The sequence below is a fragment of the Bubalus kerabau genome, chromosome 17 (assembly GCF_029407905.1).
Source record: "Bubalus kerabau isolate K-KA32 ecotype Philippines breed swamp buffalo chromosome 17, PCC_UOA_SB_1v2, whole genome shotgun sequence".
NCBI lineage: Eukaryota > Metazoa > Chordata > Mammalia > Artiodactyla > Bovidae > Bubalus > Bubalus kerabau.
The window spans coordinates 38,905,696-38,932,761 of NC_073640.1; the positions used below are offsets into that span (position 1 = coordinate 38,905,696).

Here is a 27,066-nt window from a genome sequence, read left to right on the forward strand (position 1 = left end):
GACACCCTGGTACCTTCTGAGTTCCCTTAACACACCTTCCTCAGTATTGTTATTTGGGTTGCTTTGCGGTATCATGCAACTCTCTCAGAGTTGCCTTCATGTCTGTTTGGAATGAGGTTGGTATCAACGAGTAAGCACATACATACAGCATTAAGGCTGTGTTGTCAGACAGACCTGGCTGTTGGTTATCAGGTAGGACATTTGCCAAGTCACAACTTCTCTGAACCATAGTTTCTTCAGCCAGAGAGTGGGCCTGATGCCTGCATCACTAGATTATTTTGAAGATACATACAGTAAACACATGGCTAATACATATCAAGTGCTCAATAAATGGAAGACGTTAATAACACTTTTTAAATGAAATTGTGTTGCTCTCGCAAACCTGTCCTTCCAGGTAGTCTGATCTCCTTCATTACTCCCTGTCACATGCTGGCTGTTAACCAAGATGCATTTCTGGGCCCTTGAGTTTATACTTTCTTGTGGAAGAAGGATGCCCACCCAGGCATCCACAGCTCCCAGCAGACTGTGTGGACCAGTAGCAGGGCCAGTGGAGATGTTCACAGATTGTTTATCCAGGCAGGTGGATACACAATTAAAACACTCACGATATAAATGAGCACATACTTGACTGGAGAAAAACTAGAACTTCTTCATGTAAACTGAACCTTCAGAAAATGAAAAAAAAAAACGTTGTAGATGAGAGATTGGTGATGAGTAATTTAACCAAGACGATGTAAATCTAGGTTTTTGAATACTTTAAATATAACAGCTTGATATAAAAAGAATTGCACTAAATTTTTTAAAGCTGAGATCTTCCCTCGGGTGAGAGACTCACTTTCCTGCAGAGACACGTTCCCCAAAAGGCAAGTGGAAAAGGTGAAGAATAACATCCCCACCGCATTCCCCTCCCCCAGCCAGCTTAGGAGGGTTTCTAAGCATTTTGTAGTCTGCCCTCACTCCCCGCGTGCCACTCATTCACCTTGCAAACCAGTTTGGAACCTGTATTGGAACAGAAAAGCCCATTTCAAGAGGGTGGTGGCTTAGGAAAAGCTTTTATTTGTCCCTAAGGTCAACAGGTCCCTACTCTTCCCCTCGTAAAAGCCACACGGACCTGACCCTTGCTCTGGAGCTCATCCACAACTGGGTGTGAAACTAGAGATGCTAGTTTTTCTTGGGGGTGAGGTCTATGGAGCAGGAACCGCCCTCAGGCAGGTCTAGGACAGGCCTCCTGGGTGCATCCTCTTAGGGAGGACACGGGGATGGTGTGAGGGCAGGATGCTGAGGATGGGGCTCAAGGGCAGGATGGAGAGCGGGTGGGCACGGAGGAAGCCCCAGTTGGTCTTTTTGTAGGAGTGGGCCTCAGGAAGAGGGAGAAGATCAAAGAAGTAGAGGGAGGCTGGGGCCCAACAAGTACCTGGCTGGGCATTTACTCCTGGAAGGGTGAGGGGTAGCAGGCCATACCCCTGAGGCTGGCTTGAGAGGGGCCAGGTGAATCTGGGAGGAACTGCTGCTGAGCTGCTATGGCCACTAGTGAGAGGGGGAGAGGCTGAGGGTTGACGACCCTTCAGCTCAGGCTTCAAGAGCCTTCCTTTCTGGGATCAGTCAGTGCAGAGGGACACTTGATGCATGGGGAACCAGGGATGTCCTCCTCTATCACACAGGCAGCCCCTTGTCTGTCCCCCTCAGTGCACAGCCTGAGGAAGCAGGTGGGGCAGGGCTCCATTTTCAGTCTCTTTTAGCATCTATTGACTTTTTGTCTTAAAAACCTGTTACCTACACATTTCCTTGCACTTCCAGAATTTTGATGAGTGAGAAAACCCACATACTTCACCTCCATCTCAATAAGTTTCTTCTCTTCCCATGGCAGATAGAGGGTCGGAGATGACCAGGGACCCTCCCCCATGCTCCACATAGCAGATGCCTCAGAGTCCAGTTTCCAAGCACTGGCTGGTGCATTTACCCCGAGTAACGATGATGGTGATGGTGGTGGTGGTGATGAAGCACACAGCCTTATTCCTCAAACAAGGATAATGACAACAATGATAAAGGCAGCAGCAGAGCGTCAAAGAGAGAACAGACTTTGGAGTCAGACTGCCTGGGTCCGAAGGCCAGCTCCACCTCTCACTGGCCGTGGGAAACTGGAGGTTGCTTGACTTCTTTGTGCCAGGCTCCCTCATCTATAAAATGGGGCTCAGTGCCTAATTATGGGATGTGTTTAGATGGGTGCCTGACACGTGCTAGCGTTCTTACCAGCTATGGCTCTTCTTATTTTATTGATATCATTGCTGTAGGCACAAGGCCTTTTCATGTACTATATCATTTGACTCTCACAATCCTATAAGGGAGAAGATATTATTATTGTTATCATCACTCCTTATAGGTGAGGAAACTGAGGCTCAGAGAGGTTGATGGACTTGCCCAAAGATACTCAGCCTGGTACGGAGCTGGTCTCACCCTTGCAAAGCTGTACAGCCTGGTTACTGGGATGATAAGTGGCGCTTCATCATGATTCCCGCCCAGCCGGATAGGAGGGTCTACTGCTTCTACTTAATGCATGGAGATAATGGCCAGGTGAGTTAAGCAGCACCCACACAGGCCTGCCTCCCCTGGCTAAGCTGCTTTTGAGCCAGCTGATCAGGACCGCTCTTCAGAATCACAATTTAACTGCTCTGCTGCGTCCATTGTTCTGTGCATGGAGGCAGCTGCCCCCCTGGCCATCCCACTTGGCACTGCGGCAGTGATTAATAAGGACATTCTGCATTCACGGGAGGCCTCTCAGCCAAGGCCTCCAAGTACTTTGCAAGCATTAATTAAGCTTCATGGCTGCGGCTCAGGTACACGGGGGCCCTGGATTCACTCTCCATGTCTTTAGCTGATGCAAGAAGACACCAAGTCTCTCCCCTAGCAAGCCCTGGCCTTCAGCCTGGCCAGGCCCCAGTGGGCATTCCTCATCCCTGGGGTTTGACCAGAATCATTTGCAGAGAAAAGACTTCCGCTTGTTCTTCCAGACTTCAGAATAATAGCCAGTACTTAGAAGCCATTTCCCATTTGAGTTAGGTCCAGGCCAAGAGCTCCCTGGCTGGGCGCTACCTGGTGCCCACCCCCTGGCCCATCTCAGTTAACGGGGAGCCAATGTAGCCCACAGCTGGCTCCTTCCAGTGTGTTGAAACCCACTGTGTTGTACATGGGGCCTTCGGGTCAGGCCTGGCCCTGCACCACCTCTGCAGTGTCCCCACCCTTCACTCCTGGTTCTACCCTCAGATGTCTGCCGCTTGCCTACTGTGGCTCTGACATCTGGAGCTAGTGCGGAGGTGGGAAGAGACCACATAACTCAGGGTAGAAAGCTTGGGCTTCTACCCAAGGATGTGGGGGAACCACAAAAGGGATGGGCAGGGTCAGATTTATGCTTTGAGATGACGGTTCAGGGAGACATGTGTGGGAGGTGAGGGAGGGGGAGGCCAGAGGTCGTGGGGCCAAGAGGAGGCCGGGGTGATGAGCCAGGGGAGCAGGGATGAGACTCTAGTGGGCCGTGTCAGTGGAGGGAAGGAGCTTGAGAGGCGTTTAGAGAGGAGATTTTTAACTTTTTAGTTTATAATGGAGTATAGCCAATTAACAGTGACAGTTTCAGGTGGACAGCAGAAAGATTCAGCCATACATATACATGTATCCATTGTCCTCCAGACTCCCTTCCCATCCAGGCTACCACATAACATTGAACAGAGTTCCCTGTGCTTTACAGTAGGTCCCTGTTGGTTATCCATTTTAAATATAGCAGTGTGTACATGTTGATAGAGAGGAGATTGACAGGACTTCGTAACTACCTGGAGGCAGCATGAGAAAGGAGGAGGATCCCTAGACGCCCCTCTGGGCTATCAGATCCATTCCACTGGGCAGTTATGCCCTCCGTGTCCAGCACTGGGCTCAGGGAACTTGTGACCAACTTGGCATTGTTAGTGCAGATGGGCTCCCCCAACTTCCCCAGTGAAGTCATGTCAGAGGGAGCAACCAGACCCAAACCCCTTGCTGTCCCCTCCCATCTCCCAGGCACCATCCTTTCTGGCTTGGCCAGGGATTGAGGCCCAGTACTGAGCACTCATCCTCCACTCCTGGGCTGTGGACATGCCAGGCCACCCCTGAATTGACTCACGTGAGTCTGGGGGTGGGCATTTGTCCCCCACTTGGCTGATGAAACCAAGGCTCAGGGGTTAAGTGACCTGCCTACCTGGGCTGAGTGGTGGCCCCTGAAAGGTGTTCATGCCCTCATCCCTGAAACCTGTGACTGCGTTACTTTACCTGGTAGAGGGAACTCTGCAGATGTGATTAAGTCAAGGATTTTCACCTGGAGAGATTACCCTGTGTTATCCAGGGGGCCCGATGTAATTACAACGGTCCTTGTAAGAGGAAGTGGTAACGCCAAAGGTGGCAGAAGGAGACAGGCAGATAAAAGCAGAAGTGATGTATTTTAAAGATGGAGGAGGGCACCATCAGCCAAGGAATATAGGCAGTCCCTAGAAGTTAGAAAAAGCAAGGAAATGGATTCTTCCCTGGAGCTTCCAGAAGGAGCGGCAAACAGCTGACACTGATTTGAGCCCAGAGCTTATTTCAGGCTTCTGACCTCTGAAACTGTGAGATAATAAATTCCTCAGCATCGTCCAAGTACATCAGAAGTTCCCAGTAGGAGGTATCGTTTAATCTGGGCAAGAGAAGAGGTTTGTTTGGATTCTGCTCAGGCCAACACAAAATCACAATCAGCCTCTTTCCTTGCCCAGAACGGGGGAAGCCATGGGTGCCAGGCCTGGCCCTGGGCAAGACAGAGGGATGAGCCCCCTGGAAACGGGCCGGAAGAGTGTGGGCAACAGAAGATAGGAAGGTACTCGGAGGAGGAAAACGAGAATTTCACCATTGTCACAGAAGTATGAGCCCCAGTGGCTTGAAGTGCCGGGCAAGGTGAGAAGCGGTGGGGAGGAGTTCCGGTTGCTACTGGTGGTCTCTGCCATAGGTGGATGATGCCAAGGATCTGCAGAGAAAGGGGTGGAGGCAACGTCCCCTGAGGCACAGATCTGAGATGAAGGCAGATTCCTTCCCCTCAGTTTAACCTCCAGGGAGAGAAGAGTGAATCTCTGCCTCCTGTGGACTAATCTGCCACAGAGAGGGAGGCAGAGGTGGGAGTGCCTGGGTGGAGCCACACTGGTTCTTCATCAAAGTGAGGGGGTTACAGTTAGGATTTCTGAGGCCCCTTTCCAGCTTAAAGTGTCAAATTCTCTTTGACAAGGAAGTTTCTTTTACCATTGTACATATACGTGGACCTGCCCTGGTCTATAGGGCTTTGGTTATGATTAATCACATTCACACTGTCCTGGGGTGAGGGGCAGTTTGTGGTTGTTTGCAAAGTTAAGAGTTCATTGATCACAGCCTCTGAGGCTGGAACTGGTATTGTCCCATCTTGCAGTTGAGGAAACCAAGGCTCAGAGAGGTGATGTGTTTGGGTCAAGTTAGTTGTCAGAGCCAGGATTTTTTAAAAAAAAAATTTATTCAGGCATTGGTTGCAGCATGCAGGATCTTTAGCTGTGGCATGTGAGATCTAGTTCCCTGAGCAGGGATTGAGCCTGGGCCCCCTGCACTGGGAGTGTGGAGTCTTAGCCACTGGACCCCCATGGAAGTCCTCAGAACCAGAATCTTGACTGAGCTTTTCTGGCCTCCTTATGACGCAGCAGGGAGCTTGAAGAACATCCTGTTCAGGCCTGCTCTGTGACCACACCTGGCAGGGCTCCAAACTTGTCCTGGGATACCTCTGCTTCAGGCCTGGACGGGGGGCCTTGGCCCACCCCACTGTTTACCTGCTATCAGATATTTCTGAGCTTGGCCCTGTTCCAGGCCTTGGGGAGCCCTAAGCATGAAGGAACAGGCTGACAGATGCAGCAAGTCATGGAAGCTGGCATGGGTGGCCCTGGAGCCCAGCAGGGCCTGAGTGGGGGCTGCTGTTCAGCGGCGTTGGAAAGACGGACCATTCAGAGGTCTCAGTAGAGGGTGGGGCAGCCCACACTGGGGTGGACGTGGCCAAAAGCATGAGGGTAAGAGGTCGAGGTGACCAGGGACTGGGAAGCACTCCTGCTCAAAGGGAGGCAAGCCCTCCCTGCACAAAGTCAGACGATCTGGTTCCACCTTCTCCAGATGTTGCTTTCCTTACTAGCCCTTCCCTTTGCTCCATCAGAGGAAACCCCTACAGAGCCCTGGCTTCACCCTTCAGGGATTCAGGTGTGGGTTTGAGGTGGTGGGGAGATGCTGGGCCAGCACACACAGAAGCACAGCAGGTTGGTGCCCAGGGCCAGGGGGTGATCACCGCCCTCCCGTCCTGCCACAGGGACAGCTGTCTCCTCTGACCCCTTTCTTTGGCCGGGAGCGCTGCGATGTCCTTATACCACTAGAGCGGCTCTGTGTGTACATGACATAATATCACTGTCCTGCAGATGCTGTCTGGGGGCTTTGAATCTTGCACCTTCCCGCAGGGCATCAGCCCTGCTCTACTGCCCACTTTGCTCGCCCTTCCAGGTGGTGTCATGGGGGCTGCAGGGGAGTAGGCCTCTCTGGAGACCCTTGTGACTCCTGGACACTACATGGAGAGCATTGGTGGTGGGTGCCAGGGGTGTGTGGCATCATGGAAGTCAGGTTGGACCCAAGTGTGCCATGACTGGTAAAGTAACTTCACTTCTGAACCCCAGTTCTCTCATCTATAAGATGGTTGAGAGGAAGAAATGAGAAAATTCTTATAGAATGTTTTAGCACTGTTCCAGGCACCCAAAAGCTCAATAGATGCTATGTAGTTCCCCTGCAAAACTGTGGCCCTGGTGACTCTTGTAAACCAGAAGAGATCCTTAAAAAAAACAGTCCCCAATAAAGGGTACAGAAATCTCACAAGACAGGGTGGAAGAGGGGCCTGGGCCTCAGCCGATAGAATGCTGTCCATCATGGCATACCACCCCCACATCATCCGACAATAATAGGCTTAGAAGAGCCAGAATCAGAAACTCTGGCTTTACACTCTTGGTTGTAGATTCTCAGCACACAGAACAAAAAGATAATCCTCATGGATGTCACTAGAAGTGGCCTGCAGTCAAGGCTGGAACTAATGAGGGGGACCTTCTCTATTGAAAAGAAGTAGGATGCTTTGTGTATGGATGTGAGAATTGGACCATAAAGAAGGCTGAGCACCAAAGAATTGATGCTTTCAGACTGTGGTGCTGGAGAAGACTCTTCAAAGTCCCGTGGGCTGCAAGAAGATCAAACCAGCCAATCCTAAAGGAAATCAATCCTGAATATTCATTGGAAGGACTGATGCTGAAGCTGAAGCTTCAGTACTTTGGCCACCTGATGCGAAGAGCTGAGTCATTGGAAAAGACCCTGATGCTGGGAAAGATTGAGGGCAGGAGGAGAAGCGGGTGACAGAGGATGAGATGGTTGGATGGTATCACCAACTCAATGGGCATGAGTTTGAGCAAACTCTGGGATATAGTGAAAGATGGAACCCTGGAATGCTGCAGCCAGTGGGGTCACAGAGTCGTACACTACTTAGCAACTGAACAGCAACAACCCTGATGCTTGGGGCAGATGTAGTATAGGCAGGAGCCCTGCAGGCCAAGAGGGTCTCTTCCAGCCACAAGGTTCAAAGAGTCTATGTGAAGAGTCAGTGGCTGGGTTTCCCCCAGTGGGGAGGGACAGGGACCAGCTTCCTCATCTCCCCAAGAGAACCTTTGGATCTGGGGGACATGGCAGGAATGAGAGGAAACTCAGCTGGATGCCAGGGGGACAGAGGGAGGCCCCTAAGGAGCCAGAGATCTGGCCACTGGAGCAGATCTAGGATGGGAAGAAGGCATAACAAAAGTCTGGGTGGACAGAGGCAGGAAGCTGGAGGCCCTGTGGGAAGCAGCAGATCCTAAGCTCTTTGGATTGTTGGAGCTGTGAGAAGACTTCCTCTATGCTGGGAGGCTGGTGGATACTAAACAAGATGTTTGGACCAGGCCCACCCCCGGCTAGTGCCCAGTGGCAGGGATTTGGAGAACAGGCAGCCCTGCTGAGTGAGGGCAATGCACACGACCCAGAGGGGATGCACCGAGGGGTGCCAGCCCCTCTCTTGTCTTACACTGCAAAGAAGGCAACTGCACGTGTGTCCCTGAGGTTGATGATGTACCACCAGCACAGAGCTTGGCATTTGGGGGTGCCCAGAGGAGTGCTAAGGGGGTGGGTTTGACCAAAAAAGGAATGGGGACCCCTGGTACTGACCATGGACTGGATTTTTCTAAGGAAAATCTTTAGAGTTCAGAGAGTAGAACAAAGTTAAAAATAAAAGAGGGTCTATTTTAGGCTCTCTTATCTATTGCACTAATCATCCTGCCCCGTTTTTGCAAAGTGCAGAGCATAGTTCTAAACAGGATTTTTCTATGATCAGCCATTCAGGCAACATGTGTGCTGAGTGTCCAACGTTTCATGCAGAACCAGGTTCCAGGGGGGCCAGGCATAGGTACACCCACAAGGAAATGAATGTTGACTTGATAACCTCATTTGGTCTACGACAACCCTGTCAGCATGGGGACAGGGCACTGGGAGAAGAGGAAACAGCAAGCAGGTTGGCCAAGGTCAAACTGATAAGCAGTTCATGATCAGACCAGGAAGTCCTCTGGCTTTCCCCATGGCCACCTCAAGCTGACTGCCAGCTGGCCCAGCAGCTCACCATGACTCTTACAGAAGTGACTCACTGATGGCATTTCCAGTGGCAGCTGCTGAGTGTCCGAGGGAGAGACAGCCTTCAGAAAACATGCAACAATGAAAAGCTCCTAACAACTGATATAAAATCAATCCAATGAGGAAATAGCACCCCACATAGAAATATCCCCGAGAGGCTGAGAGACAGATCTACACTCCTCGAGACTCTTCCTGGCACGGCCCTTGCTTCCCAGTTGTGGCTGTGCCTGCGTTTACATCCACCAGCCAGACTTGGGCCTCGGCCCTGTGCTGCTCACTGCCTTATTAATAAGAACAACAATACATTTGAAAATTTCCCTCTGCCAGGTGCTTTAAACCTGCTCATTCAATCCTCCCATCAATCTGCTTAGGTCCATGATTTTTACCATTTCATAGATACTGACAGTCGCTCAGCTCCCAAGTTTCAGAGATTTAAACTCTGTCTGATTCCAACAAGATGGCCTTTCTACTTCTCTCTGGTTGTCAGACTTGAAGGTGGCAGGGAAGAGCTGGGAAGAACTGGGAACGTGTTTAGTGAAAGAGGCCCCTAAGATATCCTGAGGCCCTGGGCAGCACTGTCCGATAGAACTGTGATGATGCAAGTGTTCTGTGTCTGGGCTATCCACCTCGGCTGCCACTAGCCACGCATGGCTATAGGGAACATGAAATGTGACTGAAAAACTGCATTAAAAAAAATGTATTTATTTTTGGTTGCCCTGGGTCTTTGTTGCTGCACATGGGCTTTCTGCTATGAACAGAGGCTACTACTGTGTTGCAGCGCGTGGGATTCTCATTGCAGTGGCCTCTCTTGTTGTGGAGCACGGGCTCTGGGGGGCACAGGTTTCAATAGTTGTGGCTCATGAGATCTAGAGCGTGGGTTCAGTAGTTGTGGCGTATGGGCTTAGTTGCTCTGTGGCCTGTGGAATCCTCCCAGACCAGAGATCAAACCTGTATCCCTTACATTGGCATGTGGATTCTTACCCACTGTACCACCAGGGAAGTCCCCTGAGTTTTTAACTTATGCTAAATAGCCATATGTGGCTAGTGGCTACTGTGCTGGACTAATACTCACCGAGGGCTGGGGGCAGAAACCAGCAGGATGGCACTAGATCAGGATCTGTGCAACTCGTGCATTTGGGTCATAGGAACAGGACAGGGAATTGAAAATGGCTGGGGCCCAAGCTGGCATGCCGTGAGCTCAGGCCTCAGTGGGTGAGGCCTCTGCAGTCACCTCTAGGTGTGGGAGCTGAGACCTTAAATCACAGAAAGGAGGGAGGGAGGAGTGGGCAGGGAGAGGCGAGAGGAGGGGCTTGGAGGGTGGAGGCAGGTATCAGAGGAGTTCATCCGAGGACCCAGTCCCTTGTTCTCTGAGCTAACGCCCCATGAATGTGAAGGAAAGAAGTCTTCTCAGTGTCAGCTAGTGGTTCTGCCCCAAGGGGAAGCAGCTTCCTGTCCCTCTGCCAGGTGCCCTAGACTTCCTGTGAGCTGTGTGCACCTCCGTCCACATCCTTTTCCTTTGTTTGCTTTGGAGCATCCAAGCAGCCTGTGCCTCATCCTGGGAGCTGGAAAATAAACATCACCGTGGAGACAAACTCACTTGGCTCCACTTACAGTGACTGACGGCCTGCGATTTTCTAATTCAAAGGCCCTTTGCTTCTGTGAACATTGCCCTAGAAGCTTTGCCCAAGCATTGCCCATGGAAAAAAATATTGGAAGCCGAGGGCAATAAACTGCCCTCAGAAAGACTTGGGAAGATCCCTGACAAGGCATCAGAGGCAACACTCAATAGGACAGCCTTACGGGCTGCCTCGGCCACTCGGCTTTTGGTTTTGCAAACTGAATATGCCCCTCCACCAGCTTCTGCTGCACCCTGCAGATGTGGGGGTGGTAGTGCAGTGCCAAAAGGACCTGAGCAACTTGCTGCAGAGGGGCGTCCTTGCCGTGGGCTTTCAAGGGCTGGGATGGATTTACCCTTTGTCCTCATGCTGCCTTGAGCCTCGATGTCTGGACCAAAAGGGCAGGAGGTTGATTGCAGCACTAGTCACGGGGAGTAAAGGGCCTTCCCAGGGTGTGATGCTAGACTTGGGACATCCAACTCCTTTCCTGTTCTGATTATGGAAGGAGAAGAAGCAGTGTTTGGGACGTTTACAAGACCTCCCTGAGGTTCCCACACCCTGGAACTTTCCATCTGTGCTTGAGCCTGGACTAGGGGCTGGAGAGGGTCAGATGAGGACACAGGTGGCCACGCTGCTATGTACAAATAACCCAGAGCAGGTCATGATCAGTCAAGCTGTTGATTCTGGGAACTACAGTGAGGTCAGAAATCCCAGTGGACAGTCAGAGCAGGCTAGCCTGCCCCAGCCAGGGGAGCCTCAATGATGTGCCCAAACTTGGCTGCCCCATGAGAGGTGATCCCTCTGTTATGGCTGCACAACAGGTGCCGAAGATGAGGCAGACATGGGTGAGGGTCTAGGCTCCTGCAGGGTTATGGATCTGGAGTTGGTCCTGGTCCACCAGGTGCCCCGAGGCTAGGATATAAGGAAGCTAAGAGCTGTGTTACTGGAAATCTGGGCTCCTATGTAGGAAAGCCAAGGCTGTCTGCTTTACTGCTGGACGTAGTAGGTTCAGTCCAATCTGCCTGCCAGACCCTGCACTTCTGGGGTGAAGCTCAGTGTAATAGGGGCTCAGATGGTAAAGACTCTGCCTGCAATGTGAGAGACCCAGGTTCAATATCTGGGTTGGGAAGATCCTCTGGAGAAGGAAATGGCAACCCACGCCAGTATTCTTACCTCGAGAATCCCATGGACACAGGAGACTGATGGGTTCCTTGGGGTCACAAAGAGTCGAACTAACATTTGCACTTTCACTTACAGAGCCAGGTACCAACCAGTCAGAACCACATGCAGGCAGGTTCATGCTCTGTCCTGGAGCATGGTTGTTCTAAAAACTCCACCAGCCTCTGTGTCTGGGGACCAGGGAACTCTGACTGCCCTGGCAACCTTGGTGCCTGACTGGATTTCCTGGGAAGGCTCTGAGTGGGTTGGGGGATGCTGGGCCTCGGAGCTACAACACTGATTCCAGGAGAACCGTCATTTCTGCTCTCAGTGGGAGCTCGGTGCTCATGTGATGGCCCCTTCCTTCCTGGCCTGCAGTGAAGCCTGATCAACTACAGCCTGGTTGGGGATGAGCAGAGCTGTGTAGCTCAAGGCTGACACAGGCCTGTCCCAGTTCTCCTTGTCAACATGAGTCTCTACCAGCCCCTTGGGCTATGCCCTTCCCAGTTCTTTTTCCAAATGAAGAACTTGAGGACTAAGGGAGGAAGCTCTTCCTGGACCAAACAGTGGGGCCCATCTGAAGTTGTTGTTTAGTCTCTAAGTTGTGTCTGACTCTTTTGCGACCCCATGGATTGTAGCCTGCCAGGCTCCTCTGTCCATGGAATTCTCCAGGCAAGAATACTGGAGTAGGTAGCCATTTCCTTCTCCAGAGGATCTTCCCAACCCAGGGATCAAACCCAGGTCTCCTGCTTGGGAGGCAGATTCTTTACTACAGAGCCCCCCATCTGAAGAGAGTGGAGTAATTTCTGGGTCTGCAGTGAGGAAAGGAATTTAAAGTGGGGCCAGGCTTCCAGGGTGATTGTGAGAGGAGACAATACTTGCTCTCCTGCCCTTCCTGCCAGCTCCTCTACCCACATAATGCTACCTCCCACTTTCCCCTTCCCCTCTCTCCCTTTCTTTTTCTTTCTGGGAATGCACAGGAACATTTCCCAGAGAGAACACGTGAAGCTCAGCAAAGCCCACTACAGTGTCCCTCTGCAAATATTTGGAGCAGCTGCTTTCTTTTGCCTCCCCAGTCACGCTTTTTATCGACTGCAATGCCAGGGCCACAGCTTGTGATTCTGTGGCGAGAATCAATTTCATAGATGTCAATAAACTAAGAGGAGGATTAATCCGGACTCTGAACATGACAGCTATTTTGGGTCAAGTCTACATTTCACTCCTGAATGGACTCTGGCTTACCCCTCCTTTCCCTGGTTCAGCTCCTTAGGTTTCATTCTGAGTCCACACACTGAGTTGGCCATGTGCCTGTGTGGAAGCCCTGGGCTAATTTCCAACCTTGGGGGCCTTTCCCCCTGTCACCCCTACTGTTCAGCATGAAAACCAAACATTATGGAAGATAATTTGGAAATACGTCATGTGGAATTGTGCCTGTCTCAGAGCAACAAATTCTGTTAGGTTTCCCCCTTCGATCTGCACCCATGTGTGTGGTGGCTGGACCTGGGAATTCTCTTTATGGTCTATTTATTCAGTTAATGTTAGATGCAACTCTGTGTGGCCTTTGAGTCTTCAAGAGCATCATTTCCACTGGCTGCAGAATGTCGTGTCGAGTGGGTAGACGTGCATTATTTAATCACTTGTCTTCTGTGCACATTATTGCTGGAAGCCAGGTCACCTGACCTGATTTTGGCTCATAACACACATTTGCCAGTCCCAGTGCAAGGAGGTGCAAAAGTGGGGCCAGATTTCAGATGCATTTATTCATGAAATATTTATTAATTGTCAGTTAAAGACCAGGAAACATGCCACAGGGGAGAGAACAAGGTTTAGGGGAGTAAGAAATGTGGCCCTAGACACCCAGTGGCTTGAGAGTCTGGTTGGGGCATGGAGACAGCACACCAGGTCTCACATGATGGATGGATGGATGGGGGAGGGGGATGGATATTAGGGCTTCTGCTCCCTAGGGAAGTTATATTATAGCTGGTTCTGAGAAACTGGGTTCTCAAATAATTGGGACTTATCTTTTAAACACTGATGCATCCTCACTGAGTTTTTTTTTGTTTTTTTTTTTTAAGCAACTAGTTTTTTGGGTTTTTTTTTTAAGGTTTATTTTTGACTGTGCTGGGTCTTCACTGCTGCTCATGGGCTTTCTCTAGTTGGAGTGAGCAGGAGTGACTCTAGTGGCAATGTGTGGGCTTCTCACCGCGGTGGCTTCTCTTGTCGTGGAGCATGGGCTCTAGGCATGCAGGCTTCAGTAGTTGCAGTGCACAGGCTCAAGAGCTGTGGCTCGTGGGCTTTAGAGCACAGGCTCAGAGGTTGCGGTACATGGTCTTAGTTGTCCTGTGGCATGTGAGATCTCGCTGGATCAAGGGTCAAACCCGTGCCTCCTGCACTGGCAGGCAGATTCTTCACCACTGAGCCACCAGGGAAGCACTACCAATTTGTTACTGATGAGAAAAGTAATAAAGTTCGAAACTATCTTATTGGGTTGGCTAAAAAGTTCATTCGGGTTTTCCATACCATCTTCTGGAAAAACCTGAACAAACTTTTTGGCCAACCCAATACCTAAAAAACAAACAGGCAGACATTCTAGGAGCTTTTCCTGTCATCACTTCCATTTCAATCATGTGCCTACTGATGGTTCTAGAGTAGGAAGGGAAAGGATGTGGAGGTCGAGCTGTACTTGGAGAAACTGGGGTAACTGGGACTCCCCTCCATCGTGTGCATGGGCTAGGGCAGGGAGGCTGCAAGCCACTAATATGAGAATAGTAACTGCTTTTCACGGAGCTCCTGCTTCAAGACAGACACTGTATAATGCACTTTATATGAGCAAATATGACTCTATAACAGTATTTTATGGTAGAGATGATTCTTTTCATGATTAAGAAGAGTTTGTGAATTAGAAAGGGCTTCTCAGGTGGCACTAGTGGTAAAGAATCCACCTGCCAGTGCAAGAGACAAGGGTTTGACCTCTGGATCCGGAAGATCCCCTGAAGAAGGAAATGGCAACCCCCTCCAGGATTCTTGCCTGGGAAATCCCATGGACAGAGGAGCCTGGCAGGCTACAGTCCATGGGGCCCCAAAGAGTCAGACATGAAATGATTCCCTAGAGATGACTTCTCTTCTCCAAACCAGGTAGCTGCATAGTATTTCATGTAACCCCCTTTCTAAAGAGGGATCCCATGCATCTTTGCCTTTCAGAATAAAACGGTAACTGGATAGCAATCTAGACCTAGGAATGCAAGAGAAATTATATGGAATAATTTTAGAAAGCTCTCTTAAAGTCATTTACTTTCCAATGAGAGTATGTACTTAGAGCTGAAATTGATAAGCATGTATGGTTAGAATTAGTACTTAAGTTTATTTTGGTCATTTTCAAAAGAGTCTGTACCTTTAAATTACCATACCACATAAGTGGGCTCACAACCTGATCTCATCTCACTCGCTTTGCCAGTAGATTAAAGACTAGGCTATTTACAGACTTCCTACTCTGTCTTGAAAAGTCAGGAGGCCAGACCAGAAACCACTGCCCAGCAAATCTTGGTGCTAGATCAAGGTCTATGCACTGAACTGGCGGCTAGATGTGTGTGGTGAGCAGAAGGGGATTTGATGGACCCCGGGTGAGCATTCCAAGGGGTAGGGGAGCCTGGACCTAGTTTTTACAATTTGACCGTTGTTTTTCTTGATTACTGCAACAATATATTCATAGTCCTATAAATCAGAACCATAGGTTTTGTTTTCAAATGGGCCTTGCTCATGATGATGATTTATTCTGAGTCTGTCATGAAACCTACATCTGATTGGATGATGAAATGCTCTCATGACCACCCCTTGGGACATCCCTGCTTCACACTCAATCAATCCTGCCCCGCGTTGTCATATGTTCAGAGGGGCTTCAGTGGCAGTTTCCTCTGAAGTTATGTCCACCACACCTGACCCCCACATATAGTGTGACATCCAGTCTGTAGGTTGATGTACTTGGAACTTTGATGAATTTGGAGCTAGAGATGAATTTAGGAGTCCTTGGCATATGGAGGGGAGCTACACATCTCTACAAGAATAGGTGAGGGCACTTCCCTAGCTGTCCCGTGGCTAAGGCCCTGAGTCCCCAGGACAGGGGGCCCGGGTTCAATCCCTGGTCAGGGAACTAGATCTCACATGCCACAATGGAAGGTCAAAGACCTGGCACTGCCAAATAAATAATTTAAAAATAAAAAGAGTAGGTGAGGTCACCAGGGGTGTGGGCAGAGGGGGAAAGACTGGGATCTGTCTTGGGGCAGCCATGCCTGAGCTGTCAGTAGAGGGCGGAAGGGTTGAGGCACAGAAGAGACGGTTGGGGAAACACAGTGCCTCAGGGCAAAGAAGCAGAGGGTTTCAAGAAGGGAGTGAGCAGGAGGGCCCAGCCCAGAGGCCAGGGCTCTGTGGAGCCTGCTGGGACTCCCTTTGCTGCTTTTGTTTTTTAAATTTTACCCAAATCTTGGAAATTATCAATCCTATGCTGTGGGGAGGAGTCTTACAGTTTGTTTTTTTCCAATTGTTTTTACATAGTCATTAGAATATGATATGATCACTAAAGAACATTTGGAAGAGAAAGTGGAAAGTTAAAATTTTAAATACTTAATTTCCACCCTTTTTGAACACACTACATGTTAACATTTTGGTACATTTTCTTTCAGCGACTTTTGCAGGTTTTCAGTGGTTTTTAAAATTGCAATTATAATTATACCATATATATATATTTATACATAATTTAACATTTATACCACAAGCATCAATCTAGGGTTGGTCTTTTAAAACATGGCCAACATCATTCATACTGCTACAAAGGTCAGCACCCACCTTTCAATTCAATCATCTTCATTAAATTCCTCCTTTCTGTTATATTTTAGTTACTTGATGTCAGGTACTGAGAGTAGTATGTAAATTTATGCCCACAACTGTCTTCATCGTGTATTTCTGATGGTAACAGGTTTTTGCCTCAAGTATTTTGATGCTAAAATACTAAGTGTACAAATGTTCAGAACATTTATGCTTTCACAATTGCTCCTATGAATATAAAATTACCCTTTTTATTCTGCTTGACGCTGCTTTTTGCTTCAAATTGTGCTTTGTCTGACAGAGCCTCTCACGCTTTTTCTTTTGTTTGCATTTACCTGGTATAGCTTTGCCTACTCTGGAATCATTTTATTTTAGGTGAGTCTCTTGTATTTGTTTAATCCGGGAGACTTTGTCTTCTAACAAGGGAGTGGGAAAGACTTTTCATTTATTGTCCAGTCATTGCGGGTGGCCTTCTGTCATCTTGGTTTGTGTTTTCTGCATTTCATTTCTTTTCTGACTTTTGTGAGCCATAGCTGATGCTTTCTTTTGCCTTCCACAGTGATCTGGAAGGGAGACATCTTGTTTCTCACTCCACTGGTCTGCATCCTTCGGCCTCCAACAAAGTGTTAATTTGTCTCTGTGTTTGGTTTGTAAGCAGCTCTGCTTATCTCAGCCTGGCCCTTAGCATCTCTGGGAGGTGACACCCTCTGCAGAATGGCTGAAAGGCCCTCTGTTGATTTCTTTGTTTGCTCACTCTGGGAAGGGAGTTCTCGCGTAGCTGGGCAGGAGCTTCTCTCCAGAGGAGGTGCCCCATGTTTCCAGCGAGATGGAGGGACCATCCAGGCTCTAGCCAGCGGGGGGTGGGGGGGTGATGATGGTGATGGGAGAGGGCAGGAAGTGTCATTATTGCTGCCTGTGGAAGCCTGGGGAAGAAGTGCCTATTGGCCTTTGGTTGAGAAAAGTGGCCTGAGCAGACCCGGCCCAGCTGGCAAGGGTGAGCTCTCTGCAGAGAGAGTGTCCCAGGGCTGAGGGACCAGAGTGAGGGTGGGTGGGGAATGGCAGACCAGAGCTGGCGGGGTCTGGTGTAGACAGGTAGTTCAGGGCCTGTCAGTCTCCAGCATGAAAATTCTCAGGCACATAAATTTTTTTTATATTCTTTTCCTAAAATTGAAGTATAGTTGATTTACAGTGTTGTGGGCACATAAATTATTATGCTTGTTTTGGGAATTCCCTGGCACTCAGTGGTTAAGACTCATGCTTCCACTGCAGGGGACACAGGTTCAGTCTCTGGGGAACTAAGATTCCACATGCCAAAAAATATTGTGCGTGTGTGTGTGTAGGGCCAGGGTGGGTGTGCTTTTTAAGACTTGTAAATGGAATTTCAGTGAGGGCTTTCTCAGGGCCTCAATTTGTCTTCTCTCTTAATCAGGTATTGCTCCCAGGTATTCTATGGGGTAATTAACAGCTTTAAATGACTTATTTGAATTTAAACACTCTGGTATTTTTTAAATTTATGCAAGAAAGTTGCTCCTCTGTATCCCTTACCACAGAGATGCCAGTTCCAGAGATGACAGTACCACAGCCACAGATGGGGGAGGGCTGGGGTCTGGGAAAGGCAGGTGGGGCTGCTTGGGGAGGACAGTTTGCCAAGGCCAAGAAGGTCTCCAGAGGGAGACAGGCTGGACTTCACTGTTGTCCGTTTTTTGCTTTTCCCAGCTATGTAGAGAAGTAAACGGATTTCTTTGGAAGGAATGATGCTAAAGCTGAAACTCCAGTACTTTGGCCACCTCATGCGAAGAGTTAACTCATTGGAAAAAGACTCTGATGCTGGGAGGGATTGGGGGCAAGAGGAGAAGGGGACAACAGAGGATGAGATGGCTGGATGGCATCACTGACTCGATGGACGTGAGTCTGAGTGAACTCCGGAAGTTGGTGATGGACAGGGAGACCTGGCGTGCTGTGATTCATGGGGTCACAAAGAGTCGGACACGACTGAGCGACTGACATGATCTGATCTGATCTGAAACGTGTGTGTGTGAACAATGTGATGATTTGATGCATGTATATGTTGTGAAATGATTATCACAAGGCTTCGTCTTCTGTAGGACCTGAGAGGCGAGGGTGGGGCTATCCTACCACCAGGGATCCTCTGCCTGACAGGACCCAGGCTTTCCTCAGAGTGGCCACAGGTCAGAAGACCAGCTGGTAAAAAGGGGGGTGCCTGCACTGGTCAGAGCTTTGACAGGGCCAGCCTGGCTCCTGGGGAGGGTGGTGAGCCAGTAACTACTCAGGAGAGCTAGACCGTTTCCATCAGACACGAGAGGCTGACACCTTACAAACACCATGTTTCTTCGGGACCAGCACCTCAGCTGATCCTCTGGGAACGCTTGGAACATTTAAGCCAGAATCAAGAGGTAGCATCATCAGGGTCTAGTACAAGCAGGTGCCAAGGAGGGACAAAGCCACGCCTGGCCACTGGAGTCAAGGTCATCAGTCTAATCTCCCTGCTGCTCCAGACCCACATGGTCACAATGGCTACTGTCCAGCTCTTGGAGCATCAGATGAAGAAACTGAGGTCCAGAGATGTAGACGACATATCCAAGGTCACTCAACAGGCTGATTCCAATTCTTTACAGTATTTCAAAATATTTTGACGCATTCGCTTTTCTTCTTCATATGAATTGGTGTAAACCCTCTGACTCAGGTGTTAATGTCCAGACCCAACAAGCGTGTGTGTGTGTGTTTGTGTATGATTCCCGCTGTCAGTGATAGTCGTTCCTCTTCTGTGTTTCCAGTGCTGTCTGCTCATCCCTCCATCATACCATTTATCTAGCTGCACGGGAATTATCTGTGTTTGTCCTCCTGACAGGAGTGAGTACCTAAAGTACTTGGTGCTGTTTTTTATATACAGTAGGCACACATGAATTTTGTTAAATGAATGTTGATGAATTCACTGTCTACTCACTATAAACAGGTAACCACTTCTTGGCTCTATTAAATATGCAATCTTTCTATGATCAATTAATTGAAAATTATGTTCTTCTGAAGGTTAATAACTGAAAAATTCTGCTAAGCTGACTGAGCCTGTGAGGAGCATAGCTGCTTGGGCCACACTGCTTCATGGTGCCCCTTGTGGCAGCATGCTCTAATTGCAGGCAAAGGGTCTCAAGAATAGGTCTTTCAAAGGAGACATGTAAAGAAAAAACATTTTTGCTGAATGTATGCAACAGGTTTCTGAAATACACCAGCCTATGCCTCCTTTGCCCTCACTCTGCTACCCTAGAGTCCATAGTTGGAATCCCAGCTGCTTCGATTTGGTTAGCAATATTTCTAAGATACCAGTTTGGCTCAGCAGCTGGGCTACAGGTGAGGCGGCACTTATAAGTAAACAACACAAAGTAGCCATGTTCATTTTCACATTTCCTACTTTGTACTCCATGTTCTGCTTTAGATTCAGTTAACCCCCTAAGGACAGGGACTGTGTGTCATTCGCTTCCATCTCTCCAATGCTTAGTGCAGGGCTTAACACAGAGTAGCTGCAGGTGCTGTGCTGGGAATGTCTAAGAATTGGCATGTCAGAGCCTGGGGGTCAGAATGATCAGGTAAAAGAGACCTGGCTGGGAAGCTGCTCTGAAGAAACTACAGCTCTACTTCCTGAAACCCAGCCATTCCAAACATCCCTGCCTTTATTATTATTCTGACTTCTCAATTTGATGTTATTCTTCAGAAGTCACCATTCCACTCTGTCACACTCAGTGTGTGTGGACACACATTAATCATTACTGGGGTCAATGACCAGATGAGCCCTTAACATTCCATTACCACGTGTTTGTCATTTCTCATTAGAGTTATGTTTGTAATCGCTAGGGACTTCTCCCTGGACAACTTGTCAAAATCTGCATGGCCTTGCCAAACCGTGGATTTATCCTTCCAGAAGCGTGGAGGGCATCTGGAACTCGCATGACTTTCCAGAGGAAACGCAGTGCAGCACCATGATCTCTTTCATCTTCTATCATCTTACACATCAAAACTCCCCCTCCACTCATCAAGGGACTCTTGCATAGCTGTGAGTATTACCTCCCTACTGCCTCTCACCCTTCACAGAACCGCAGATGCCTCTTGCAAGAAGTGCCGCATCCATGTCCCTCTCCCTTCCTGCCTTTGTTTTCCATTGTTATTAGAAGCGTAGCCATGGAGAGAAATCTGGTGGTCAGAAGCGACTGCAGCCATTAGAAAAGATAGATTTTCCTTTTCATCTTACTAAGGAGAATGGGGTCTGGTGTCTAGTCCCTGCGGTTTGCAGAGAATAAGCTGAACAATTTCAAGATGGCAAGTCCCCCCCAAAAATCCCTTTTTGTGAAACAAGCTCTTTGCATGGGAGTGGTTACTGATTGACAGATGCTGCATCCAGAATGGGCTGTGGGATTTACAGTGACCCCAGTGCAGCCTCTCACAGCAGCCACTCTGGGAGACAGCCCTTCAGGGCTGTCACTGGAGAATCATGAACCAAAGGATAATACCACCTGCCTCCTGGAGCACAGAGAAAAGGTCTCAGCCCAGGGGGCAAACCTTCTGCCTCCTCCTTCACAGAAAAAGCCCTCCTTAGCTTTATGCCTGGACTTGGGCACTCTGCTTAGAATGTGTGCTTCCTGGCAGCTCGTGCTGCCTGTCACTTGACACAGGCAGCGATCCTTGGAGCAGACCTCCCACCCTTCTCCTGCCTAGGGCTTTCATGAAGACTGAATGAAAGAAAAGTCCTTGCATGTTCTCTAAAAAGCAAAGAGCACTGGTAGGAATGCTGGATGAAGTGCTGTCTGGCCACACCCTCCACAAGCTCTGGCTTTGGGCACGCTTGATGAACACGTTCCATACTGCAACAAAATGCCCCATTTCAGTGAGATACCCCAAATTGGTAGTTTCAGATTTTACAACCCTTTCTTTGTCTATGAACTTCTTTTTGGCCAACACTTGTTAGCCATAGATCTTCTAAACCCTTATTTCCAAACATCCATTTCCTACTGAAACTCTCTTCTCCATTTCAGGGCCTCCAGAATACACCACCAGCATCCCCAGCCCTGTTTCTGTGGTCACAGCTTTTCCCTGCCTGCCCTCCCCACCCTGCTTACCCTTCAGAGCTTCTCCATGTTGTCCCCACCCTTGAAGACCAAGCAGAAGACCTCGCCTCAAGCTGATCCACAAAGCACCCTGCCCTCCTTCAAAAGAACTTATTGTGTTTCTGCTGACCTTGAGCCAGGGAGGCAGTAATCACACTGGTTAAGAGGAGGCTCTGCAGTCAGGTTGCCCACTTCTTACTGCTTGTGTGACCTTGGGCAAGTTACTGGAAGTTCCTGGGCATTGCTTTCCTCAGCTATAAAATACGGATAATAACAGGAGCTCTTTTCTGCATTTAAAGGGCTGAGCACAATGCCTGATGCACTGTAACCACTCAGTAAAGGAGAGTTAGCATTATCCTAAGAATTTTCTTTATATGTTGCCATGTAAGGTTGTAACAGCCCAGGAAAAGTAGATTTCATTGCCCCAGATGATGAAAATGAAGCTCAGAAAGGTTAAAGCACTTGCCCAAGGTCACATATTTGGTCATGGAGCTGAGATGCAGAGTCAGGTATGTCTGGTTGAGATCCACAGCTTTTGCACTGCCATAGCCAACCCACCTAATAGGCCTCCTGTGGCTAGGTCAGCCCTTATTCCTCAGTTTACCCTTCATGTGGGCCTTCCTTCTATCCCCAGCCAGACCCTGGGTTCCTCCAGAGCAATGTTTCTCAAATCTCCTTACCCCAGTTATGTATCATTCAGTATCTGTTGAGTGGACAAAAAAGTGAATGGATGGGGAAAATACATTTCAAGACCAGACTCTATCCCCGAAGAACCTAGCCCTGGTACTTAAGTCAATGGAAGTCAGGGGCCTCTCAACAGAACCAGGGGTGAGCCCTCCTCCAGGCTCTTCTCCACATCAGCCCACTCACCACCACTCACCACCACTCACCACACTGATCCAGGATTTCTGACTGTGTCTCTCTCCTTCTAAAACACCTCCAGAAATTCCTGCACTTCCCGTGGGACTAGTCTATAGGAAGGAGTTTGGTTCCAACACAGTCTGTTAACATAAGTCTTCACTGAGCTTAACATGTATTTCTTTGATCTGGAAGGCAAACGTTTGGAAAAGAGATGGTCAAGGATAGCAATGATGTACTCCCTCAGAGCTGTGAAGTAAAGGGACCACGGCCACATTCTCCTGGGGCTATGGTTTCTGGATTTACATCCCTTTATTTTTAAAGTAAAACTGCATGTAAAGTGCTCTAAATACTAATATCAGACTGTTAGAACTTTAAATATGGCAGAATGATGTCCATTTTGCTGCTTGCCTCACCATCCCAGACACAGAACCTCATGTGAGTTAATTGGACAGATGAGAACATGAAAGATGGGGAGGTGTGCCCCACATTATTGAGACCCAATGTTTTGGTGTAGACATAATCAAATGAAACTGTCCTTTAAGCCTCCTGGGGACCAAGCAAAGATAAGGAGTGAAGCAGTAGCATTATCGAGAAGACCATGCAGGTTCTGATTAGAAACTTTTCTGTTATAGAACACCTGAAATCCCAGCTAGTCATAGCTGTCATTTTTTGAGTGCTTAAAACTCCGTGTCTTGATCAAGGCCAATGGGTGGCAGAGCAGCTTTGACCTCATGTATGTCTGACTCCTGTCCAGCATCTTTTTCCTAAAGCACAAGGCTCTCATTTCCCCTGAGGAATCTTGGAGTCCAAGAGACTTAGAGCTTTTCGGTCATCTGTTATACGTACCCTCTAATCATCCTCTTCCTCAACTCGTTAGCCGAGGTCAAGCCCTGTGCATAATTCAGTTAGCTGATTTGTCTATTCATCGTATGCTTATGTAAATGGCTTGAAATATTTCCCCAGTATTCTTTTTTAAATATTTATTTGAATGGAGGATAATTACTTTACAATATTGTGATGGTTTTTGCCGTACATCATCATGAATTGGCCATAGGCATACATGTGTCCCCTCTCTCCTTAAGCCCCCTCCCACCTTGCTTGCCACCCCATCCCTTCAGGTTGTCACAGAGCACTGACCTTGGGTGCCTTGTGTCAGCATCAAACTCCCACTGGCTATCTGTTTTACATATGGTAATGTGTATATTTCAATGCTATTTTCTCAAATCATCCCACCCTCTCCTTCTCCCAATGAGTTCAAAGGTCTGTTCTTTATGTCTGAGTCTCCTTTGCTGCCCCTCGTAGGAACACTGGTACCATGTTTCTAGATTCAATATATATTCATTAAAAATATACAGTATTTGTCTTTCTCTTTCTCCCCTAGTATTCTTATTGGCAAGAAAATGGGGCCTACATCAAGGTAATTCATGAGCTCATACTTGCAAATGTTTTCAATCATGTTTTAACTAGTAGTAAATCTTTTGCTTGATTTATCTGAAAATTGCTTGTTTCTCTTTCTCCTGCCTCTGTCTTGTAAGATTCTATGAACCCCTTCTGATGATAACAGCAGCTAAGTAAAAAGAAACAAATGAAATTAATTTTAATATTGTTTATTTAACTGAATGTATCCAAAATGTTACTATATTTTATCCAAAACATTATTGAGCTATTTTATATTTTTCACACTAGCTTTTCAAAATCTGATGTATATTTTATACTTAAAGCACTAGTCTCAATTCAGACTGGTCATAGCTCAAGTGCTCAGTCCACATATGGCTATTATACTGGACAACACAGATATAAATAGGCATTCTCCTTTTCCTATTTCATCTATTTGTTTCTATTTCAACTTTAAATTTTGGTTTTGCATTAGGATTGGATCATAAAAGGCTACCTTAATGGAAATGTGCCCTTTGGATAATGTAATAAAACATAGCAGCTGTTTAGGACAGGAGAAAGACCATACCTTAAAAGAAAGTGAAAGTTGCTCAGTCATGTCCCGACTCTGTGACCCCATGGACTATACAGTCCATGGAATTCTCCAGGCCAGAATACTGGAGTGCGTAGCCTTTCCCTTCTCCAGGGGATCTTCCCAACCCAGGGAACATACCTCAGGAGTTATAAAATCTAGGTTTCAGTTCTCACAACTAACTGGGGCTGTGGCCAGTGGCAACACTCAACTTCCCTCAGCCTCTTTCCTCATGTTGAAAGAGAGGTGATGGGGACTTCCCTGGCAGTCCAGTGGTTAAGACTTCATGCTCCCAATGCAGGGCGTGCAGGTTCAATCGTTGGTCGGAGAACCAAGATTCCACATGCCATGCGTGTGTGGCCAAAAAAAAAAAAAAAAAGATGATGGTTTGTGATTACTGTTTCTTTCCATTTCTAAAAATCTCTTTCTGCTTACTGCACACACCCTTTCCAGGGTTTCTGCAGCCGTTTCCTCTTTCCAGGCACAATTTTTGTGTGACAGGGCTTATCCCAAGCTGGAGTAATGTGATCCCTATGCCCAGCTCTGTGCCTGGCATGCTGCAGGCACAAGAAATGCTTGTTGAGTGAAGGAAAATCCAGTTCTCTGAGGGACCCCTGGGCCTCTTGGTTTTTGCTAGAGTAACTATAGCAGCCTTAGCAATTAATTATACTCTTATTTCCTTTCTCATATTAGCCTAAAACCCTGACAATCTAAGCTTTCTGAAGGGTAATAGCCAGGATTAGAAACCATTTCCTGATCCTGTTAGCCAAGGAGATGGTGCTCAGCTATAGGCATGGCTGCCTGGAGACCCCCGCAAACGGTCTCCCTCTTATTACATGCTGTTCTGATGCTGAGGAGAGTTAATTAATGACTCTAAATAAGAAAACAATCAAATCTGTCTGCAGTCATATGAGTCAGAGCGGACCCAGATGGGAGCCAGTCCTTGGCCTCCAAGTGCCCTGGGGGAAAGCAATAGCAGCTTTTGCTCCAGACGTCAGAGCCCTGCAAAATCCCAACCTAGAAGGGGAAGGAGTTGCTCAAAATGTCTTGGAGAACCACCATAACATGAAACAGTTTCTTAAAAGGCCAGCCCCCTGCCTGGGTGTTGTGCATACTGAGCTCTAGGGAGAGGAGAAAAAGCACAAGCCTGTTTCTCTCTCCTCTCTTTAGACACCCAAACCTGCAGCAACTGCACGGGCAGTTCTCAGGCACAGGCCTCCTGTGTGTGTGTTGCAAGACCAGGGCAATTGGCATTGCCACCTGGAGGATATGTGGCTTGAAGCCTGTCAAGCCCCAAACCTGCCCACCTTCAGGACTCCTGTAGCCACATATGGAAGTGGAACATTGGCTGTGATGACATGAGGGCAGAAATGCGATGTTTTCCTGAGATTAGGTGAGGCTCAAAACAGTGAAAAAATTTATTTTTGTGTTAGAAAGTTTGATGTGAAAAATCTGAGAGTGGGAATGGGTGGAAGAAGCCTCTTAATATCCAAGTGTTCTCAGCACTGGAACAGGATGCTAGCCGATAAAGATAAGCCCTACTTCTTTAGCTCTATATGAACTCTGTTGAATAATAACAGCATCCTCATGGTTCTCTCTCTCTTCTTGCATGCTTGGCTTCCTGTGAAACAGTTCCATGCTGGAAAGAAAATCCTGCACCACTGGCCATGAGGGCCATATACCTTTCTCCTTCTTTGGTAATCAAGTTCAGGTTAGGAGCCCTTTGTCAGGATAAAATGTAATATGTATGTGACAATACGCTTGCACAGTTTGAAAGGACTCTGTGATTTATGTCTGAATCTTAGTTGGGCCCCAATTTAATTCCTGTAAAATTTGGTTAGAATATCTTAGAGGACACGACAATACTTCAATATTTCTTTTACAATAGCAGTAGGGAAAAAATTAGTGGTAAAGAGGAATCTCTGGAGTTTTAAGATTTCCAGATTGGAATATAAATGTTGCTCCTTCTGATCTGTATAACCATGGGCAAACCCCTTTCCTCTCGAAGCTTCATTTGCTTATCTTGAAAGTGGGAATAACACCACCACCCATCTCATAGGACTCTGAGAATTAAATACATTCTTACATGTGAAGAGCCTGACTCAGAAATGTTTCCTCTTATTATTAGCCTGCAATTCTTTAAATAGGGACTGCTGGTGGGTTCATTCAAAGTGATGCAGTAGATCATCTACAGCTATGTTCTGTGACCAGCTGTGGGGAAATCCTTACAGAGGCCTTGGTTCTCAGAGTTTGCTCCTACTCCATGCCCTAAAACTCTGCTTTTTCTCTAGGTGGGCTGAGGCCAGTGCTCCAGAACCTTGGACAGCTCCACTCCTTACGGACTGCTGAGCGCCTTGAGGGAGCATGAAGGACTTGGGGGATTTTCCCAGAAGGGCTGCATTAGTGTGGGGATTTAGGGATCCCAAGGGCCTCAGTCTCACTCCCAGAAAGTGTACCAGTGACTGCATGTTCAGATTCTTCAACACAACCAGCCCTCCTGGCAAATTCTGAGGAGCCTCTCCTCCTCAGAAACCCTATCCGTAAGAGTTACCAAATCATCAGGGCCTTTCCTTCTCTCCTAGGAACTCCAAGGATTTTTTTTTTTCCTTTTTTGAGCCCAAGAAGAACAAAAATACCACCCACATCTTCCTGTATCCGCTGATATTTACTTTGTTTGGCTTCAGTACAAGGATTAAACCTTCTTGATTAACCTTGAGTGAAAGTAATAATGTATGAGTGTGAAGAAAGGCTTTATAAGACAGAGACTCATGTATGAATTAAAAAAAAAACAACATAA

General features: G+C 47.9%; 1 protein-coding gene and 1 long non-coding RNA gene across 4 annotated transcripts in view; one reads left to right on the forward strand and one right to left on the reverse strand.

The window, feature by feature from the left end:
• The window catches only part of SMPD3 (sphingomyelin phosphodiesterase 3), an 81,941-nt gene that overhangs the window by 51,202 nt on the left and 3,673 nt on the right, over positions 1-27,066 (reverse strand). The gene's annotated exons all lie outside the window — the stretch shown is intronic.
• Positions 4,057-27,066, forward strand: LOC129631998 (uncharacterized). 3 transcript variants are annotated; one of them, XR_008704254.1, is made up of 6 exons: positions 4,057-4,947; positions 20,196-20,394; positions 21,371-21,951; positions 23,685-23,720; positions 25,902-25,980; positions 26,561-27,066. It is a non-coding gene; the product is annotated as an uncharacterized LOC129631998 (long non-coding RNA). The 3 variants fall into 3 exon arrangements; XR_008704255.1 differs by lacking the exon at positions 21,371-21,951 and having other exon boundaries at positions 4,087-4,947; XR_008704253.1 differs by lacking the exons at positions 21,371-21,951; positions 23,685-23,720; positions 25,902-25,980 and having other exon boundaries at positions 4,272-4,947.